The sequence below is a fragment of the Panicum virgatum genome, chromosome 2N (assembly GCF_016808335.1).
Source record: "Panicum virgatum strain AP13 chromosome 2N, P.virgatum_v5, whole genome shotgun sequence".
Lineage (NCBI taxonomy): Eukaryota > Viridiplantae > Streptophyta > Magnoliopsida > Poales > Poaceae > Panicum > Panicum virgatum.
In genome coordinates, this window is record NC_053146.1 from 21,125,664 (window position 1) to 21,146,699 (window position 21,036).

Genomic DNA, 21,036 nt, shown 5'->3' on the forward strand with positions numbered 1-21,036 from the left:
ATGATGATGCAAGAGAAAATAAAAAAACCGAGTTTTGTTGGATTGAACTTTTGCATTTAGTGCAGCGATTGTTAATCTAGAAAATAGGAAAACTGTTGTCGAAATTAGACACAATACCACAACTTTCAGTTTTGTTAAATGTTTTGGTAAGTGTACGAAATTGCTTTTCCTTGAAAATTCAGTGGTGGAGGATATGTGCCAAGGAATTGGTATTCGGCCAATTCCTGATAGATGCAGCACCATATGGGTAGTCAAATGCCATTCAAGGATCTAGGGCACAACCATTATAATTCTTTGCATAGTATAGTCAGTATGCACTGTTCTGTGTGAGTTAAGACAAATAGCCATAATAATTAGATAATAAATCTTGGAACATTGCTGAAATGAACTATTGTTCAGCGCAGGGATTGTTCTCCTATTCTAGCAAACAAAACTGTTGTAAGAGGGACAATGGCACATCTCCAGTGTCATTTGATGGTTTATTAAGTGTATGGAAATATTTAGCCTTAACAATTGTAAAATGGCTTTCCATGGCCCAAATTTTCTATTATTTTACTTGACAGCACCTTCATTCCTGTATGTACAGTCAAACACCTAATACGTTTTTTTATTACTACAGCATAAAATTATTTGCATTCATCATAAATATTCATATCGGTAAATGCGGGATTGATTTTGTCGTTATGCTTCTAATTTATTTGCTAGTGCGCATTTATTTGTTTGACTATTAGACTATACTCAAAGTATGTTGGGGCCATGCCAATTTCCAAAACAAGTAAGGATGGGTTTGGTTGGAGAGCGGGATTGAATGGAATTGCTTCATCCTATGTTTTTGGAGTAGAGTGGCTCCAGTAATTGTTTGGTTGGAGGGACAGAGCCATTCCATTTTGTGTTTGGTTCGAAGGACGGAGCCATTCTGTCCCTTGTTCGGTTGGAGAACAAGAATGAGAACATATTTCTAGTCACCCACTTCTCTCTTCTGGTGAGTTTACCAGTGCGCGGGAAGAGGGATGCCACGCGCGGGAAAAACAGGCGAGTGGCACGTAGATGGAAACGAGGAGGTGGAGTGGTGAGAACAGGGTGGGAAGCGGTGACTGAACAGATATAGGCGAGCGTGGAAGGAGCGAGACGCGCCAGAGCCGCTGCGTTCAACCGAAATGAACGAGCGGGGCGGTGCAAAATCTATAAGGAATATTCCTATCTCGGGATGGCTCCGCTCTGGATGTGCATGAACCAAACGCTACAGAAATTAGGATGGAGCGGCTCCATCCACCCCCATCCCACCAACCAAACGCATCCTAAAAGAGCAAGCAATAAGATGTTGACCAAAATAAACTTGAATAACTATCTATTACATTTTGCTTTAGGTTTTGCTTGCCCTGTTGTACTCACTGATGACAACATGAATGCTCTTCCCATTGATCCAAAAGGTTCAAATTCTTGCTTCTATGACATTTTGTCATATGCTATTTTATTCGATACAGGTACAAGAGTTGTACAAGCTGAGTATGCAGAAGCCTCCATCTAGAAGACGTGGAACCCTGTGTCCACCCACGACAAGGATTGCAGCCTGCCCAGATGCGAATATTATCGTCTCAGGAGTTTGTTGGTTTGATTGAAGGACCCTAAGTAGCTGGACAGCTGGGCATAGTTTTGCGGCCAGAACGTTTGTTGGGTTGGTTTGTTGAATTATGCTTGGTGGAGAAGGGAGGATTGGTCTTATCTACAAAGTAAAGACAGAAATTTTTTAACTTATTTCTGTAATGAACATAGTGTTTGGTTCATGCTTTTTCCAAAGTAATTTGACTATGGGGGCCAATCGTTTCATTATATCTGTTTGTTTCAGCTCCATTGGAATCAAATCCTGTTGTAGTGGGATGCTGGAGTGTGAAACTGGTACTGCTTGGCGGTGCCACCCAGGTATGGTGCGGGAAGGATTCCATAGCTGTAATCGGTTTGCAATCCCAATTGTTAGAAGTGAGAAATGTAGAATGGAAGAGGTTGAATGATTGTGAATGGATGTGTGTTTCCATTGATTGATTGTTGCTTATATACAAGACCAAGAGACAAGGGCACAAGAGACATGTCCCTTTGGAATGACCCCTTAATGAATTGTAACTACCTAATGACATCATAATGATATCATTAACTTAATCAATTACTTAATTATAGAATTGATCACTATTTCTATTTTTCTTCATAACACTCCCCCTTGATCAATTTGTTCTTCTTGTGGTCTTCTAATCAATTTGATCTTCTAGTGGTCTTGTAATGAATTGAATAACTCCTTGAAAATCATATGGTAAAAATCAGGAGATGCGATACAACATATCTTCCCCAAAAACCTTTCAGGAAAAATCCTGTGGGAAAAACCAAAGTAATTCCGGTATACCAGGCAAAACTCTTTTAAACCCAGTGGGAAAAATAAGAAGAAACACCATAATATACAATTACCAATATTAGTAGATCCTTGAGATAAACCCAAAGTTTTAGTCTAATAACACCTTGACCCTATGGTCAATATGCTCTAAATATCATCTTTCAAAAACTCCGGTGGGGAAAACTAGATGATATAGCATATAACTTTATGTTGACATTGGCTCATCAAAAACTTTATATGAGAAGCCTCAACAGGAAAAATTTACATAAAAAAAAGAGTACAATGTATCTTATGTTCCAATATCATCCACCAAAAACCTCTATGGGAAAAATGGAGGATAGGACATAATCTTGTGTTGATATTGTCTCATTAAAAATATTATATGAGAACCCCAAAGGAAAAAACTCATATAAAGAAAAAGGGTGCAATATGATGTTTTCAACAGGTTATATATTAATCAGAGAGACGATAGACTCCCCCCCCCCCGAAATTTGCAAACGTTCCATACCAATATACTCAACAGAAATGAAATGTGGAGTATGGTAGACTTTGTGGATATCTCTTCGAGATTATCATAGTACTTAGTTTGCAAATGTTCATATACCGATATGACCTATGGAACAAAACCATCTTAATGCAAAATATTGCATAAGTATAACTTGTATCCATCTACATAACACAAGCTGCATTACCTTTATAGATAATGAACTTTGATTCAATAGAATCAATACCACATAACTTAAGTATGTGATATATCATTTTGTCAAGCTATACACATTCATGTGTATTCATGTGTAGTCTTGTATAATACAATGTCGGAATGATTAACCATTAATTGTTTACTTAAAAACTATTACAGAATGGTCTTTACATATTCATGTAAAGCTTATTCCAATGTAAAGTTTATTCATCTAGAATTTGGGGATCTTATGGATAACCAGAATCGTAATATCCACGTAATCGGATCATGGATTATACCAAGTCCATATGTGCTATTTTATGATATCAAAGATATTTTTAACTTCAATCTACCAACCTTAGGTAGGAATAGTGCTGCTACTAGATAGTGAATTATTGCAAAGACAATATCCAGCCGAAACTTTTGCAATATCTATTAGCGCATAAATAGCACAAGGATAATGGACCATATGTTCCAATATCTCAATTCAAAGTATGGCATAAAACAATCTCCCCTCATATGTTTCTCTACCATGAGGTAGAACTACTATAGGATTCCCTTCCATATTAAATATGATGCGGATATAGATACTTTTACTACAAAAATCTGGGAGAAGATACTTGGATCCTAAACACAAAATAAAATTTTGGTTTAGACCGTTATCTTCCATCTCTAAACTCCATTTTTAGATTACAACGTGTTCTTGACAAGTTTTCATTACCAATGATGTCAAGATTATTGACAATCATATAATACTAGGAAATCCAATCAAGAATTCTGAAATGAACACCACGTGTAAACCAATCATGTATCCCTTCAATTTATGGAATACATACAAAGTCGATTGTACCAAAATTTTGACATAACTACTTTAAGCCATATATCGACTTAAGCAATACATGGTATATGTTGTGATTTTATATATAAGTAAGTATTGGATGTGTGAACTCCTTCCCGAAAGTTTCACAATATACCAAATCTAGTGATCGTATGTAATCACTACATCTATCAACTATCAACTACAAAGATAAATGCTTTTATACTGCCAGTCAAAAAGGTAATATTAGAAATTTATAACTTTCAATAACCTACACTGAAAATCAATGCTCTAGACTTTGCGTAAACCCATTGTGCTACTAGTCTTGCTTTAATCTCACCACTTCATTGTTCTCAATCCATTCTAGGATGAAAACATTTTTGTACCCACAGTAAAGGTACATCTAGGTGTTGGCTTTACTACCAAAACACCTCTCTTCTGGTGAGCATGACTATCTCTGTATATATAATTTTACTCAACAAGTTCCAGTAAGAGTGAGAAAGCACTCTGCCGTGGTCTTATTAACCGGATAACTTAGAATAATGTATACAATTTATTCAGAGAAGTATGAGTCGACTCAGGTAGCCTTTATATGATATAATTCTCCTGTTATCAAAACTCAAAAATGAACCCTGAATGACTCATCGCGACTTCCTTAAACAAGAGTCAGGGCTTTCTGATATCCCAGCATCAGTATTTTGGTGCACCTCTGATAAGAACATGCCTATGATGTCCAAATATGTGTCCCAATCTTTAACAGTACAGCTCTCTAAAAAAGCAATTGTTTCCCAAGTATATCAAAAGATCAATAATTTAACCTTACCTTGATATGGCAACCCGCACCTTTTGTTGGACTATAGAAATAATAATATGTAGGAGCAACAGCGATAATAATCAAAACCCTCTCAATTATCGTTGAACAGATGCAGCTAGCAGGTAGCCAAACACGTCAATGATGCCTCACGGAGATAATATGAAGATTATTTTATTCACCCCTCTAATAACAGCAGCTCGCAACTAATAGCAGAACAGATTGCGTCTTGCATCAATAATTCTCATAAACATTCACGGAGGCCAGTAACATATAGCAGTATAATCCAGCACAAAAGTTGTTCTATTTAATCCAGTACCACAAGAAATAGCAAGATAGAGGAGATCGGCTTACGACAGATGCAAACCAAATCCTAATAAATCTTCCACTCACGGCCACGACGAACCATTATCAAAAGAGAGGGGACTCCGAAAATTCCAAGCGACACACCTGAGCCGAAACAACTTGATCACGTGCTCCACACAAATCCCACAAGGATCAGCTTGATAGATGAGATCGTAGTAGAGAGCCTCTCGCTGTTCCCAGGAGAAACCCTAGGCAAAATTATCCAAATCCAATCTAATCCCCCTACATGCCTAGCCTGGGATTTTTATTAATGTGCACACAGGCACCATGACCCAAAAACAATAAACTAATGCGGCCAGAATACTAATGTCCATACTTAACAAACTATGTTTTTAATTAAACAAATAAAAATGCACGGACGTACTTAAATATGACTAGCATTTATATCCACACTTATGGTGCCTATATAGATATATTTGCTTGATATATTTTCTTCTTTCTTCACTGTTGCACTTGTAAAACTGATAGACGACGACAACCCAGCGACAGTAAATTTCTCTATGTTTGCAATATATTTCTCATTAAGAAGTAAGGCTCCAAATTTAAGATCAGATGATTTTAAATAATTACCAGCTGCTATATTTGAAAGAACATTAGACTTATTGGCAACATCTTGAGGAGCCATAGGCTCATCATCCTCTCTTCTTTGAAACAAAGCCGTCCTCGGCTTTGATATAGCTCTACCATAATCTTGTTTTACCGGATCAAGAATAATGCTAGCAGCTATTACTTTAGCAGAAATACTGACATGGTCAACATTCTTCACAATTTCAAACTCATTGTGGTAACTTCCACAATCAACCAGGATGTCAGAATTACTTCTTGCAACTTTAGAATCCACTCACAAATTTTCGTGCGTAATAATACCAGCAACTACGGTCACATCATCCTTCTTGCCAAACTGCGTATAAGATTTATTTAAAGCGGCCTTGGCTATTTCTGACACGTTGCAATTTTTTTCAGAAACTTTATTATTTTCTCCCTCCAAAGCTAAAGCCACCTTCGGCTTTATTATAACTTCAGCAAAATTATTTGCAGTTCCTTTCGCTGATGTGTTCACAATATTACTGATGGAATGAAATTGGATTGGCCTTTCAATTGGCTTCTTGCAAGTGGAAATATTCACATCATCCTCTCCCTCTTGAAGCAAAGTCGTCCTCGGCTTTGGAATATTTTCAGCATTTTTTTTCACTTTCACAGAAGCAAACACCTCAGCCTTGATAGTACTCTCAAGCATTGGTTTGAGCACATAATGAACTTTATTGTGCACAAACGAATAATTATTGGAACGACCACCGTGTGTAGCATCAAGATCAAACTGCCATGGCCGACCCAACAACAAATGGCAAGCACTCATTGGTGCGACATCACAATCCACTGTATCCACATAATTTCCAATTGAAAATTTAACTCTAGCCTTATGTCTAATTTTCGGTGTACCACTTTGATTCATCCATTGCATATAACGCGGCATTGGAAGCCTCCGCATAGACAAAGATAAAGCATGAACAACATCTGAGCTAATGACATTAGTGAAACTGCCACCGTCAATAATGAGTTTGTATACCTTATCTTTAACCGTGCATTCCGACTGAAATATAGCAGATCGTTGCCCGTTCACAATAACAGCACTATCAACACTCTGTACATCTCGTGCTATCATAGATAAGCCATCTGATGCATCATCTGTATCATATTCGACTTCAGACTAAGTTGCACATGAAGAAAAGCTCAGCATTGATGTCGAAGAAAGATCAACACTCCCATGTATAACTGGCGCTTCCTACACTTCAACCTTTAGCAACAACTAAGAATCTTCTTTGTGTAATTCTTTAGAACTAGCAATTTGCTTGGAAGCTAGAGATCTGTCAACAGCAGTAGCAACAACCATTTTTAGCAACACAAACTTCATATCTTCCCATGTCCGACAAGGGTCATCCACATCAAGCCACCATTGCAAAACATCTTTATCAAATGTCTCTTCGGCATAATACATCTTGAAAACTGAGCTAAATCCATGGCCCGCAAAGTAATTCTCCTGGCATCTTGCCAAGCAAAGTATTCACTAGGACTTGTTGTGAGAGATAGCTGTGGCATAAATTTCATCTCATTGAGCAAATAAAGTTGATCCATGACAGATCAATGCAATAATTTCAAAAGTACCGTGAACAACCTGTCTGTGAATATCAACTGATAAGGACACGCCTATAATGTCCAAATATTTGTCTCAATCTTTCACGGTACAGCTCTCTAAAAAATAATTGTTTCCCAAGTATAGCAAAAGATCAATAATTTAACCCTCCCTTGATATGGCAACCCGCACCTTTTGTTGGACTATACAAATAATAATATGTAGGAGCAACAGCGATGATAATCTGACCCCTCTCAATTATCGTTGAACAGATGCAGCTAGCAGGTAGCCAAACACGTCAATGATGCCTCACGGAATATGAAGATTATTTTATTCACCCCTCTAATAACAGCAGCACGCAACTAATAACAGAACAGATTGAGTCTTGCATCAATAATTCTCATAAACATTCACGGAGGCCAGTAAAATATAGCAGTATAATCCAGCACAAAAGTTGTTCTATTTAATCCAGTACCACAAGAAATAGCAAGATAGAGGAGATCGGCTTACGTCAGATGCAAACCAAATCCTAATAAATATTCAGAAGAGAGGGAACTCCGAGAATTCCAAGCGACGCACCTGAGCCGAAACAACTCGATCACGTGCTCCACACAAATCCCACAAGGATCAGCTTGATAGATGAGATCGGAGTAGAAAGCCTCTTGCTGTTCACAGGAGAAACCCTAGGCAAAATTATCCAAATCCAATCTAATCCCCCCTACATGCCTACCCTGGGATTTTTTATTAATGTGCCCACACGCGCCCTGACCACATTGGATCACCCGAGCCACACTGGATCCCACAGCTGCCGACATGTGGGGCCAAGCTGACAGGAAGGGAAGGAACCGCTGACGTGTGGGCCAGGGCTATCAGTGGGAGAAAGCGGAGGAGAATGAAAAGAAAAAGGAAAGAGAAGTGGGCCAAGGCCCAGAAGGCGCCGCCAGATTGAGCTAATATTTGGGTCGAATTCGCACCAGGAGACGATGGGCCGGACCGCCACTTTCAGCCCACAAAACACAATCACTTTCTTCCTTTTCTTTTTAAACCGGCACTGACACATGGGTCCCACCTATCAGTGAGACCTGGAGGCTAACCAGTGGACCCCCTTGACCGCTGATCAGTGGACCTGTTGACCATGTGAACGTTGGCCGGGTCAACCCTGACGTCAGCATGGGCCATACTGACGTCAGCAGACCGACCCCTGGATGATGTCATGCTGACATCAGCATGCCACATGGCACGCACAAAGGCTGCCTTGTGTCACTGATTCTGTTATTTTTGTTTTTCTGAAATTTATTTAATAATTTCAAAAATTCCTTTAAATTTAGAAATTTCATAATAAATTAATCTGACCTCCGAAAATTATGAAACCAATTTCATAATTCTTCTAAAATCATGATCTACCTGTTAGAGTAGAGTTTGAGTGCAATTTGGGTCTTATTTGGATACTTTATGCATATTTGCACTTTGGCCCTCAAACTTATATGTATTTACAAATAGAACCCGTCGCCAAGGAGCTGACCGAAGACCAGGAGTACTAGGAGACCCAGGAGTTCTACAAGTAACCAACAGGTTCACGCCCATCTTTGCTCTTACCCTCCTGTAGACATTGCATGCTAGATACACTACCGCTTTACATACTATTGAGATGAACCTGCATGGCCTACTGCCCTACATATATACCTATTCCTTGATCACCTATTCTACCATTTATAAATGGTTGAGAGATCTTGCCTTGCTTTGCATGTGTGTTGGTGGGACACCGTGATATATTCTTCGTGTGAGTGGAGATCCACATATGAGGAATTGGTGGTTAGGATTATCCAGCGGGAGCGAGCAACTTAAACCAATCGTTCGATTGGGGGCTAGGGGCGTCTGTTGGGCATGCCCTGCGAGTATCTATGGCGGGTACCTTCGGGGACTAGAGGAGACTTTGGAGGGGCAATACCTTTAATGGGTGCCAACTGCGGACCATTGTGGTGGAGACGCACAAGAGACGAAGACGCTCGCTATTAACTACTAAGGCCCAAGTTAGTGACACATGGAGAGGAACTATGTCAAACATGCACACCACTTATCCTTTATGAGGAGGGATCTAGTCCGAGCTAGCTACGCATGGCACCAAGCCTGCAGGAGGATAGAGATCAGTGCAGAGGGAGGTCCAGTATTGGTGTGAAGGAGTACTGTTCCTCACGAGCCCCGATATAGTAGGGAGAGGCTTCACAGTTCTGGAGCGACCTCTTGCGGGAGGACGCACCTAAACCCGGGAAAGCAAGATGGTGGCCGTAGCCGTTAGTTTGGTACAGTAGACCAGTGTGTCGTCATCCAGAAGGGTCATTCCCGGCCGACTTCGATTCGAGTGGGTCCAGGTGTACAACCCCTGCAGGGTGAAAACTATACATATAGCTGCGTACTCGATCATGTACAACTCTGATCCTGTTTCACTTTCAGTGAGTAGTGTTACTCGATTTCTACCTCTCTCTTTGACATGTTTTCCCTGTCGGTGAGCAGTTGAGGTGCGAGGAGAGGAAGTTCTCGCATCATCTTGGTGGCATGGGTGTAGATGGAGGTGTGAGTGGACCGGGTGTATGGAATGTCGGAATGGCCTATGTTTGGTGAATGTTTGATATATCTGTATTGCTTCTTGCGCTTAGGAAACCCTTGCCTTTCCTTGACTATATATACCGTAGCATCCACTTAAAGCTTCCATACGGATGGTGTCAGACCCGGGGCAGCGGGACTGCTTACAGACATAGAATGTTCTAGAGTAAGGGATAGCTCATGGATGTACCTTACCTCCTTTTGTAACTACCCGAATAGGCGTAGAACTAGCTGCAGTACAAGGAAACTACCCGATTGTGTTGTACTCAGCTAGGACTTTCCATGTAACCCTGTCCCTCCGGATATATAAGGGCGGGCAGGGACCCCCTCTAAAGACATCTACACCTAAGTCAATACAAACCACCACACAGGACATAGGGTATTATGCAACTCACAGCCTGAACCTGTCTAAATCTTTGTGTTCCTTGCAGCATCGAGTTCCAGAGCTGTCGATCCCTACCTACAAACTCTACTGCTAAGGGTATCCCTGAGCAGGCTTGGCGGTAAACACCGACAGCTGACGTGCTAGGCAGGGAACTCGGTGAGTTCATCGGCGAGTTCGATGGCCACTTTCGCTTTCAGCACCATGACGCCTCCTAGAAGCGCCACCTTCATCTTCGGTTCGTGGGTCTGCGTCGCCAATGGTTTAGGCGGCTTCAATAGCCACTTAACCAACTCTCCCACGCCGAAGAGCTCCACGTCGGAAGACTCCAACAAGCTCATCAGATCTCATGATCGCAGCGTTATGTTGCTTCCCGACCTTGCCAAGGAGATCAAGCCGAAACTCGAAAACAACTCGAGTTCTACTCGGGCTCAGATTGATCTCAAACCGAAATCCACTCGGATTGGGACTCTTATCGCACAACCCGTCTTTGGTTTGCGCAATTCATCGTCTGTTTACAAACAGATGATTAGATCCTCCTAAGAAAATAGCTTGGATCGCCTACTTCACGTCGAAAACCAATCAGCCACCGCTAGCCGGGAGGCACCCGTTTTTGACGTGTACCCAGATCCAGTTGAGTCACCTCAAGACAGCCTGGATTTCATCACCAATGTGCTAGCTAAGATGCAACTCAAATCTTGCCGAGGTCATACCCTCACAGAACTACTCGACAACCTACGAGAAATCGCCAGCATTGATGATCTCCCGTTTCAACACGGCACTCCCCTCGAAACCGAGAGGGAAACTGGCTCCGGTGGAACTATCCTAGCTGATTACGAATTAGACCTGGAAAGCTTCTCTCACGAGCGTTTGGTTCCGGTAATCATCCAGCCCAGAGGTGCTACAAGCCACCATGATCCAAATGAAGCCTTGGATCAGATCTTAGCAGATAACCTGACCCAAGACGCTCCAGTTGATGAAGATGAAGTCACTCGTACAGCCCACAGGGAAAGGAATCAATGCAAAGAAGTGCGCAGGACTCGTGCGGCCGAACGTGCTCATCTCCCGCCATGCAACCTCAACAACGAATTCAATAATGCTGTGGATCCCATCTTCAGAACACGAATCGCCGCAATGACAGAAGCAGCCCTGCGACTCATGATGATGCCCCAGAATCCCGAGTTGGAACGAGTCATAAATCTCACCAAAAATGCTATTGAACAACTCGAGAGACAGAACTCCCTATCCTCGCTTCACGGAACGCGATCAAGGACTACCGCAACACCAATACCTCAAGCAAGCCGTACCCCCGGAGGCCACCAGCATCAACAGCAGCAGGAACAGCAGAACCGAAGGAATATATGTATCAGAGATTTATTTTTCAAATTTTTTGAAAAATAAAGAAGAAGAAAAAGACTGAAGTGACCCTCGGCCTGATTCTACGATTCAATCTAAGCCTCGGGGGCTACCCCATATGGAGCGCGAGTACTTCACGCACCATATATGATTAAGATTTCGGGGCTTGAGCACCTCACAGTCTCGAAGCAAACGAAAGTACTTGAAGGACTACTCGACGTATCTGAAGGAAGAGTCAGAAGCAACCAGAAGGATGTTCTGACTACTCGAAGAACTCAAAGATGCCTAGCCAAGTACTCGATGCCTGCAGGACTCGGCTACAAAGAGCTCGGGGCTTGTCAGACCAGGGGCAGCGGGACTGCTTACAGACATAGAATGTTCTAGAGTAAGGGGTAGCTCATGGATGTACCTTATCTCTTTTTGTAACTACCCGAATAGGCGTAGAACTAGTTGCAGTACAAGGAAACTACCCGATCGTGTTGTACTCAGCTAGGACTTTCTATGTAACCCTGTCCCCCCGGATATATAAGGGCGGGCAGGGACCCCCTTAAAAGACATCTACACCTAAGGCAATACAAACCACCACACAGGACGTAGGGTATTACGCAACTCGCGGCCCGAACCTGTCTAAATCTTTGTGTTCCTTGCACCATCGAGTTCTAGAGCCATCGATCCCTACCTACAAACCCTACTGCTAAGGGTATCCCTGAGCAGGCTTGGCAGTAAACACCGACAGATGGTGACGTGAACCCATTCTAACCTTGGTGATAGCTTGGCAAGATGCAGGTTCTGAGGGGGAGTTTGACGCCAGTGATGATGGATGGTATGACTGAGGCTCGTGCTATGCTCAAGTCTACCTGTGGAAGATGGAGTCCTGAAGGAGAAGGCCCCTGAAGCCTAGCTATCGCTACCATTTTATGTTTGCTCTGAATTGGCCCAACATGCTTGTAACGGGAGAATCGTACTACAAATCCCTAGTATTTATGTAATAATTAAACCCATATTTGTACTGTTTAAGGAGTATAACTTTGTTATGGCTTGAAATGAGTTCTGTATGTGATAGCGCTTGATCCAAGAACTATCACTATGATAGAGGGAGTCGGTTTCTTATTCCAAGAACCCGGTTCATTTCAGAGAGTAACGTCACAAGCCAAGGAGTTTGGGTTCTTCACGTCTGTAACTTAACCCGCTAACAATAGAGGTCGCGCATGCGGGCTCGATCCCACGCGTCGCACAAGCACCCCACCGGTCCAAATCAGCACCACACCGGCCCAAATCAGCACCCCACCGGTCAAAACCATGCATGCTCGCGGCCCATGAAGGGATGCAATATTACTGGTGGTTCCTTATTCTATTTTTCAGCATTCATTTTTTTGAACTAATTGTTCTAGAAAGTGGCGGGATATTTTTTTTATTATGTTGGAACAATTGTTCCAGAAGGCTCCACCACTTTTTTTATTACCCTTATTATATTGGAACAATTATTCTAGGAGGCAGAATATTTTATTATTATGTTGGAACAATTTTTCCCGCTTCAAAAAATTGTTCTGCGTTCAAAAAATATTCCACCAAAAAAATTATGCAAATGGAATCTTGTTTTGAAAATTTTATCGTAAGAAACCAGTAATACAGTCAGATTTTAATTTGGATATACGGTTCAGGAAATTTAACTTTCTTCTTATTTGGTTTCGTATTGGGTCACATGCTAACCCATTGTTACTTATCTTGACTTTTAGTAAGTAGTCACACATGTGACTCGTAGCAGCCCCGGACTGCAGGCAAAAATAACAGATTGGCTCGAAAAAACCAACAAATGAACACAAACCGCTCCTTAAATTAGTGATCCTTAAGTGCACCTTCAACCTTTTTTTAATTTAAATATTTATACTATTTATTTAAAATGATATCTCATTTTAAAAAATAGTACAAATTTAAACTAAAAAAAATTAAGAGTCATCAATTTACACCCCTACACTTCACCACCGCTTGAACTCGTGGGGCAACAGCTGCAGAGAATATTCTTAGAGAAAAAGCAGCCGTAGAAGAGTGCTGCTGCGCTTGCGCTCTCCCACGTCCCTGGCTGCGTCTCGCTGGGTGATACGCATCTGATTGGACACGAGAAATGCGGAGAGGAGCCCAAACAGAAGTATCTTTTAATTACTCCGATATAACGATACGTGCACGGACTCCGATGTCAAAACAAAATACATACTCCCCCGTTTCATTTCAAATTTTAAGTCATTCCAACCTTTTAGAGAGTCAAAACATTTTAAGATTGACCAAATTTATACAATAAGTACTAATATTTATTATATACGAAATAAATATTATTAGATTCTTCATTAAATACTTTTAGAGTATATCTATTTGGTACTATAAATTTTTATAATATTTTCTATACTTTTGATCAAACATATCTTAAGAAAATTGGAACCTACAATTTGAAATGGACGAAGTACAAATACTACTACTAATCTTTCCCACTAAAAAAACTAGCAGTCTACTGATGGAGCGAGCCGAGAAGGAATAGAAAAATCAGCGATATGTCTCCGTCCTCGGTCTGGTCCGGGCGTCGTCTCCCCCGCCTCCTCGTCCTCGTGCCACCCAGCCCCCGTCCCCAAACGCAGTCCTCTTCCCCTCCCAATAAATACGAGCTCCATCCTCCTCCTCCCCCCTCCTGCATTGCTCCGTTTGCAAGCGGCACGAGCATTCCAGCTACCTGCACGCGCCATAGCCATTCTATCCGATCCCGGAGCTAAGCTAGCTAGGTTCGCGTTTCGAATTTGATCCATATATAGTTCACTTTCACACCACTCCGCGCTTGAGTAGAGCAGGCCACCAAATTCACGAATACTACATGGCAATCCTCGACCTCGACATGGCTCGGAATAGCAATAGCACGGCTCCACCCTGTCATGCTCACGCGGCTCCAGCTTCCGATCAGCAGCAGCGCCGCCTTCGCTAAGGAGAGTGCCATAAGGCCGGCGACGACGCCGACGACCCCAACCACCGCCACCGGCCAGGCGCAGAGGAGGAGGAGGAGCTGCTCCTCAAGGGCGTGCGGCACCTGTGCGAGCGCGGCGGCATTACGCGGCTGCCGGCCCGCTACGTCCTCCCGCCCTCCGACCGCCCGGCGGCGCCTGACCACCAGCGCGGCAGCCGCCCGGCGATCCCCGTCATCGACCTCGCCCGCCTCCGCGCCCCCGCTGAGCGCGCCGAGCTGGATCCTATACAATTTCTTTCTTTTCTTTCTTTCTTTCTTTGTTTCCGGTGGTTTCTCTTCTCGGGCCACGGTCACGCCACAGGAAGCTTAAGTTAGGTGTTTATTAGTAAGCGGCTCCCTGAAGGATTTATCCATTTTGGATGAAGTTCCGACTTCATTTCGAAAATGGTTCTATGGCTCTGACTTAACCGACTTCGAATTCATTTCAGAAACAATTTTTAAGAGTAGTTTTAGACTTTTAGTACAGTATATAAAGAAGCTGGCACTTATTGCTTAATTATTTGATTATCTACAATATGATTGTTCGTACTGCGGTAGTATCACACTAGCGTAGTCCTCCAGTATTCGGGATTACATGTGGTGAACTAATGTTGTAGCCGCACACTCTGCTGGTTCATGCACGTTACATGTGGGGCCCTTCAGGGAACAAATTGAAAGTAGTCTCTCTGTCTATAAAAGAATGCAGTTTCCATTTTTCGAGGAGTCAAACAGTTTGGAACTTTATTAAATTTACAAAATAAGTATCATTAAATTAGTTATAGATTATACCTTTTAATAAATTTATTTAGATATATATAACACTATTACTTTTTAATACTCACTCCAAAAAAGTTATTTTGGGCAGCGACATGTTCTCCAAAACATAACTTTAATTTTCTATTTTAATAAAAATATTTATCACAAAGTGAGATATTTATAGCTTTATGAAAGTATTTTTAAAGACAATTCTATTCATATGGGTTTTGTATTTTGAAACTCAACAACTTAAAAATTATTCATAATTTATATTTCTAACTTTTAACCTAAACTTTGTCTGAAACGACTTTCTTTACGAGTATGGAAGGAGTATCAATTTGGTCAAACTTGAACTAGTTTTACTGGACGAATCATATAATTGCATTTTTTTGGACGGAGCAAGTAGCATATAGTATGCGGTAGAAGAAGGAATCAGGTAGGAACACCTTAGGAAAGCGAAGGGGGGATTCATCTGGTAGTATTTTGAAGTTGACATGAATATTGTAGATATCCGCGCTGCCTTTTTGAGCGTATCAAATACTATCCTCTATCCATCCCTCGGTGCCAGGCATGCGTGCATATCGCATCTCAAAACCAGAGCCAGAGACCACGAAAGCTAAAAGGCAAAAGTCGCTCAGGAGGATAGAAAACGGACCAAATACACGCATCATGACGCGTGCATCCGCGAACCCAACATCATCATCCGATACGGTGATAACCATGGATCTAGCAAGAGAAGCGACGAGCAAACTCTGATATAAAGAAAAACATTACAAAAAAGGAACATGATTACGTCTAAAAAGATTATGATTTTCAATGAGATGAAATATATGTAGCAATAATTGTGCGGCTAGGGGTGCAAATTGGTGACCTGCATCTCCAACCCTCTTTAGTTCAAAATTTTGTAGTAACTTTTTAAAATAAGATCTGATTTTGGATAATTAATACAATTTTTTGAACTAAAAAGGGTTGGAGGTGCACCTAGAAATCGCTAATTGACATCTCTATGTAGGGCTTATAATTTGCTACGCTACTTCATCAAAATAAAATAGTTTTTGACATATTTTTATTTGTGATTCGTGAGTGGAAATCACATATCACTATAGTGACCAGATTCATGTGTTTAGAGCTAGTAACGCGGGCTCCGTGGCTTACCCATGCGCGAATTGCAACTGCAGGGGGTTGGTGTCGGCGTACGCGCGGTCGAGCCGGCGGCTGTTCAGGGAGCTGATGGAGGCGGCGCTGGAGGCGCTCGGGATCGGCGGCCCCGGCGCCGGCGAGGTGCTGGCGGACTGCGACGCCGGGTTGCAGATGCTGATGGTGAACTGCTTCCCGGCGTGCCTGGAGCCGGACCTCACGCTGGGGGGATGCCGCCGCACTCGGACTACGGCTTCCTCACCATCCTCCTGCAGGACAAGGTGAACGGCCTCGAGGTCCGGCACGCCGACCAGTGGGTCCTCGTCGACCCGCTCCCCGGCTCACTCGTCGTCAACGTCGGTGACCACTTCGAGGTATCGTCGATTAATTATAGTACTCTACTAATGCAGCTTTACTAGTAGTAGAAGTATTTAGAAAAGGCGCGCGCACGTAAGGGCAGTCCCAACCCAGTAGTTTCCATAGATCACACGTCGTCCATGAAACCGTGCAAAGAAACTGCACTCTTCAACCCTGAAACTATTCACATAGGTCCATCCTGTTCAATTAGCCAATTTGCTCAGCTCCTTCAACCAATCACACCAGCAGTAGGGGCTGGCAAGGAGCCCAGGATCCGCCCGAGGAAACTACTCCTTGCCCCCAACGCAAAATCAATCGTTTCACAGTGCATTGGAGCTGGAGCCGACTCTGTTTCTCATATGAGAAACGATTTCTCTCGATTCTTTCAATTCCCTCATTTAATTTCATGCCAGCTCAGTTCTTTTGCATACGTGGCCTGGTCATTAATACTATGGAAACGACGCGTTGGGACTGCCCTAATACAAATTAAAGTTTGTTGTGTTGATTGGAAATCATGGATGGAACGACAAGAGTGGACTTTGGGTTGTTTGGTTTCATGGGCTAAACTTTAGACTATATCACATCAAAAAGAATTTTTATATTTATAAGTATTAAATGAAGTCTAATTACAAAACTAACTACAGAACACTAGGGCTAACTACAGAACACTAGGACTAAATGTAGCATCAATACAGCAAATTATGGATTAATTACGCTAATTAAATTCGTCTCGCAAATTAGCACTCATCTATCAAAAAGTTTTATAAACAAATTTTATTTGATACTCCTAAATGATATGATTCTCTTCGATGTGACAGGGACTAAAAAGAAACCCCTGGAATCAAATAGGGTCTTTGCCCACATACATAGTCTCCTGTTTCAGTTAATTTTAGCTTGTATATAGACCCTATTTGGGAAGTAGAGGTTTAATTTAAGCTAATAAGCATCCTGCCATGACGGGCTTAAAATAAACCTCAAACCTGTTTGCACACCCTCATGGGGAAAAGGGGATACTGGTAGGAGTATCTCATGGGCACAATAAGCGCACTCTCATGGTGCTTATGGGTTTATGGGAGTGCTAAGAATAACCCCTGACGTTTGGAGGCCAAAAGATTTATTTGGAGGGAGGGCTTATTATAAGCACTCTTGAACCAAGTTAATAAGCTAATAAACATCTGCCAGTCAAATGTCCTAGCAAACATCTGCTAGTCAAATGTCGTAGCAAATGGTGGTCAAATATAATACCGACGATCGGAACGCCAATCTTGCTAGCCAGCTGGCATATCTTGTTAAGATTGCGAGATACACTATTCTGGATCTGTTTGGATGGACTAAAGTTAAGATTAGTAAACTTTAGTACCTATTAGCACTCATAACTTTGAAGTTTTTGAATTTTGGCTAAAGTTTAGTCCTCCTTATTAGCAGTTCCGTTTGGATAGATTGGTGCTAAACTTTAGCATTTGGATCCCTTTATTAACTATAATAGTTGTCCTTGCTGGGCTTAAAATTAAACCTTCCATGTACTCCATCATCTGCGGTTTCTTCTTCCATAAAATGGCAAGCAAAACTGGAAGAAAAAAAATTGCAGGTGGCCTTCTATAACCAACGTACTATATGTGGATGCAGATGTACAGCAACGGGCGTTACAAGAGCGTGCTGCACCGGGTCCGGGTGAACTCGGCGCGGTCGCGCATCTCGGTGGCGTCGCTGCACAGCCTGCCGCCGGCGAGGGTGATCGGGCCGGCGCCGGAGCTGGTGGACGACGAGAAGAACCCCAGGAGGTACATGGACACGGACTTCGCCACCTTCCTCGACTACCTCAGCTCGGCCGAGGGCCAGCACAAGTCCTTCCTCCAGACCAGGAGGCTCCTCACCAGCTGATCGACACTGAAGCTGGAGCCCTCATCCTAACCGTAAACATGACAAGTACTACCACGTGGATCCCATCCGTCCGTCCGTGTTGGTCGGTAGCAGGAGGAGAAAAGTCAACAGGCACGCTGCCTGGCCCATGTTGACCAGTCAAACCCGTCATACATCGATGCATGGAGATCGGTGCTGCGTAGTAATCAGGATGCGGTGCGGCATTGACCCAAAGCTAAGCTAGGAAGCTTCCAGCTTCTTTACCTCAAATGAACCCGAACTGAGTATCAAGCATTGAAAACAGGATCGAGGAGGGCTAACCGAATTATATATTTGGAGCAGTATGTGTAAATAAAGAAGGATTCACTCCGACTAATGCTGTGCCGGCTCTAAGGGCATCTCCAACCTAAGAGTTGCCATTTTCAAGTTTTGGGATTCTACAGTACAGATAGTTAAATAGACCGCTCCTCCAACCCACAGTCAGCTAATATCTATTAGACGGTTTAATACCTTTCATAGAGCCCATAGATCAATCGTGAATACCATTCCTACATACCATTGTGTTGCTACGTACCTCTCTCCCCTCTATCCATCCCACCATTCTCCATCCTCACTCTCCATCCACTCTCTTCTCTATCTATCTCAGTATATCATGATGCGGACGACAACTGGTAGGCGGGCGACGACTGCCTGCATGGTGCAGCGGGCAAGTCGGTGCAGCGCAGGCGGGTTGTGGCCAGCTTAGCATGGCGCCGATGAGCAGTGGCATGGCGAGGCGGGCGGCTTGGCGCGGCGCAGGCGAGCGGCGCCTAGCGGGGCTATGGCCGCAAGGCGTGCGCCAGTGCTAGCGGGGCCACTGCTGGTCAAGCGCCGGCGGGAGCTGGGGGGCGTCTATTCGTCGTGCGCGGCTGTGCGAGATCCTGTCGCACACGGAGGAGGAGGGCACCAGCGTCGCCGGAGGAGGAGGAGAAACGCTGCCACTGTTCATCTTTCTTGCGGAGACGAGCGCACCGGCGAGGGGTGGGATGTGGGGGAGGTCAGCCGGCGGTGGGAGGTGGGGGGAGGCCGCGAGGTCGCCGGCGGCCGCGGCAGTGGAGGGTGGCTAGGAGAAGGTCGGGGCATTGTGGTGGCGGCGGGGGTGAGGAGAAGGTCGGGTCGTTGTGACGGCGGCGGGGGCGAGGAGGAGGTCGGAGCGGGTGGCGGCGACGGCTTGTGGGCGGGTGGCGCGGTGGTGAGAGCCGTTGACCGGGGTCCGGGGCGGAGGATGAGGCGGAGCCGGCTGCAACAGCTACGCGAAGTCACGCGAGCTAGGAATAGATGTCCCGGAGTGGACGGGACTGCACCCGTCGAGGCGTGTTTAGGGATGGCAACGGGTATATACCCGACGGGTAGTGGCCACCCATATCCGTACCCGCTATGACTAAATTTATCCGTCGGGTTACCCGTAAATGCACACGGGTAGAAAAATGATTCTATACCCGTACCCGATGGGTAATTTATACCCGATGGGTAATCCACACCCGAAATCATACCCGAAAATTTCACGTAAATATTAGATATTTCAAGCTTCATTGCAACAAACTAATCATTCCAAGCTTCATTGCAACAAGCTAATAGAAATATGGCATATAACTTGTTCCAGTAAGCTATTAGAAATTAGATTTAGGTCAAATTCATGAGTCATATTGGCTTAAATGAGTTAGGCACTTAGGTTTTCTTGTTTTTTTCTGCGGGTATTTCTTACCCGCGGATAGGCGGGTATGGGTAGTATACACCCACATCCGTACCCGCCATACCCGATGGGTATAGAATTTTGCCCAATAACATACTCACGGGTAAAAAACTTATTCCATACCCGTCTTTTTATCGAGTAAAACTCGTCGGGTACTCGGATTTCGAATATCCGTTGGTGTGTTGCTGCGCGAGTTGGAGCCCACGAATGGGCCGGCAAGCGCGTCAAAATCTTGTTCCCGCAGCAGATCTATCCACGCCGCCGACAGCATCCTCCAACGCATCTCCTGCTGCTTGCAGCGTCTCGGTCCACGCTCCCGTGCCATGGAGTGTTCCACCGACGTCAGGAGAAGTTACGAGATTTAATCATCTCGTTTATTGGAAAAAACCGTGAATAGACGGTGTCATGACTCGCGTTGGAGATGCCCTAACGCTGATTCAGGTGCAGCAACTAACCTAATGACCGTCAAGGCAATCTATCCGCGTCTTTGATGTCACGTTACACGCGTTCCAAAAAATCCGAAGTGTATCGACGTCTTTATGAAAAGTTACCTAATTTATTTATGATCTTGATAATTATGTCGATGACACTCCCACTGAGATTGGTATTAAAACAATACCAACCCATAGTGTTTATGGTAGTGTCCATATTTCCCAAAACACCAACTTTAGAAACTACAGTCTACAAT

General features: G+C 43.5%; 1 pseudogene; it reads left to right on the forward strand.

Moving 5' to 3' along the window:
- The window catches only part of LOC120662490, a 36,996-nt pseudogene extending 17,987 nt beyond the window's left edge, over window positions 1–19,009 (forward strand).
- Window positions 19,010–21,036: the final 2,027 nt, after the last annotated feature.